This window comes from Syngnathus typhle, linkage group LG15 (genome assembly GCF_033458585.1).
Source record: "Syngnathus typhle isolate RoL2023-S1 ecotype Sweden linkage group LG15, RoL_Styp_1.0, whole genome shotgun sequence".
NCBI classification, from domain to species: Eukaryota; Metazoa; Chordata; class Actinopteri; order Syngnathiformes; family Syngnathidae; genus Syngnathus; species Syngnathus typhle.
Genome location: NC_083752.1, coordinates 9,891,502 through 9,894,001, shown reverse-complemented (window position 1 = coordinate 9,894,001; position 2,500 = coordinate 9,891,502). Strand labels below are relative to the sequence as shown.

At 59.6% G+C, this 2,500-nt stretch overlaps 1 pseudogene; it reads left to right on the top strand.

The window, feature by feature from the left end:
- The window catches only part of LOC133168663 (28S ribosomal RNA), a 9,716-nt pseudogene that overhangs the window by 3,352 nt on the left and 3,864 nt on the right, over positions 1-2,500 (top strand).

Genomic DNA, 2,500 nt, shown 5'->3' with positions numbered 1-2,500 from the left:
AGCGGTAGGCGTGCAGACTTTGGGAAGGGGCTGCATGGCTGGGCGACCTTCCTGACCCGAAAGGTGAGAATATTCTCCCTGAGCGCTACGTGTGTCCGGTAGTGTCTCGGACTCTGACAGTCTGATATCTCTGATGGTGAGATGAAAGTCTTGGAGACTGCGGGGCTCCCGAGCTTTTGTCTGATCCCGGCTTTGGCTCGTTCGTAAAATCCCCAGGATGGGCGCTTGTTCCCAGCGGCCAGACTTACCCCCCCTCCCTCCCGACCGGTCCCTGTCTGTTCCCGACGGCCACCGGGTACCCCCCCAACTTTCCCAAACTGACCGACTGGCAATATAGGCTCGCCTTGGAGAGGGCCCCTGCCGGCCTCGACCTAGGTCGACGTTGGGCGGACGGTTCCTCCCCCTGTGAGTCGCACTCTAACACCTCTGTAGGCTGACTTAGCGTTCGCTCAAGCGCTCTGTTGGTACGCAGGGTGTGACCGTATGGTAGCGAGACCGAGATGACCCGAATCTGCGCACTGGTGTGGGCGGCGCCTAGTGGTATGGAACGGAGGCCGGGCTGAGTGGGTGGGTGTCACGTGGATGCCTATGTGCTCGCTTGGACCTTTGCCGAATGCGTTTCTCAAATCCTTTTGGGGCGAATATGTGGTGTACGGGGGGTAGTGACCAGTTTGTTGCAGGCCGCTTTCTCCCCGTTGATGAGCTCCATAGCTCTCTGGGCTTTTGTAGCTCCGGGCAGTTGGGTTGCGAGTTGTCCGTTGGCCAGCTTTACGGGGGGTGAGTCTGACACTATGTGGCAGGCCTCTCCTTAGTGGGTTGGACTGCGGTGGCTTACGAGTTGGTTGCTAGGCTGCGTGGCCTAGCGGACGGCTGCTCGGGGTGGATCTTGATGTATAGCTCTATAGTATCGGGGAACTTTGTTCTCCCGTGTGCTCTCATGGTAGTGAGGCCGTAAGCATGTCTGATAGCTTACGGACAACAGCCCAGGATAGCCGACCTGGGGGATCAAAATTGGCTGAGGCGCAGCTCGGAGAGGGGCTGTTGCTGCTCGGGCGACCTCCCCGTGACGTGCTTGAGGTTGGGCACGTGTGCGGACAACGAATCAACCTCTCCGGGGGCCATGGGGACCAACCACCGGAGGCATTGCTTGGGGTCCCCGAACGGCTTGTAGTCACTTCTACGGGCCATGGTTGCGAAAACTCCTTGGTTAGGAAGTCCGTACAGACAGAGGCACAGGATCAGAGCCACAGTCAGTCGGGCCGAGGGAGCGGGTGGACCCTGGCTGGCGAAGCTCTTGAGAACTCCTCAGTGGTGTCTGAATCAATGGCCTCCGTCGCCGCTGGTATGAGAGTTGGGGCGGCGGGGGTCGTGTTAGCATTGCAACCTGCTCTCCGTGATGGTGTGGAGGAAGAGGCGGGAGAGGGCCCGTCTAGAAAGCGGCGTAAGAAGGATCCGAGGCCTCCGGACCAGGTCTTGGTGCATCTGCCTCGAGAGTCCATGGACTGCCTACTGTGTGGGGCGCGTGTGGTTGGTATGCGCAGGTTTGGGTTGCATTGTGCTTCCCGGCATGCGGGTGTCTCCATCGTGTACGGCTGTCGTAAGTGCGAAAGACGAGGGGAGAACAGCCATGCAATTCGGTGCCATGTCTCGAAGTGCCGAGGCGTGCGCATGGTGGATGACGAACAGGGAGTCGCTTGCGATCACTGTGGGCGCCGTTTTCGGACGGCTGTTGGAGTGTCTCAGCATAAGCGGCAGGCCCATGCAGCGGAGTGGTTCACGGCTCGTAAAGAGCGGAGCCAGGCTAGTAAGGGTCCTAAGAGGGAAAGGAGGTGGAGCGTGAAGGAGGAGGCCCGGATGGTGAGGCTTATGGAGAAATACAAGAACCATAGGCATAAGAACGTGATGGTGGCACGGATGTTGGGTACCGGCAAGTCCGGAGAGCAGGTGAGGTGGAAGTGGGGGTCCCTGTGCGGTCGTGCGGCAGGCGGTGAGTCTGGTGTGCGTTGGCGAACCCTGGCTGCCAGGGCGACGCCCCAGAAATGGACCTGTCCCCCGTCGCTTCCAGATCTGGTGGAGGATAGAGTTCTGGAAGAGCTGCTGGCGGGAGATGAGGAGCATCGGGCCACCGCTGCCTTAGTCAAGAAAGCAGGTCGGGAGCCTAGCCTGATCGAGTCCTCTGCTTTGGATCTCATGAAAGCCCTGGGGGGTAAGGTAGTGTGGCCGACAAAGTCCGCGAGGTCCAAACCTCGAGACCGACAGATGAAGGGTTGGGCGAGGCGGCTCGTCCAGCGTAGGAGAGTGTTCTACCACCAGCAGCGCGGCTATTCTGAGGCGAGAAAGGGGCTGGCACGGCGGATCTTGGATGATCTGACGCCCCTTGGGTGTGATTTGCCGCTAGAGTTGGTGGATAGGCACTTCAGGAGTAAGTGGGAAACGGTCAGGCCGTTTTATGGACTGGAGGGCTTCGAGGTGGGACTGACCGCGAATAACGAACCATTCT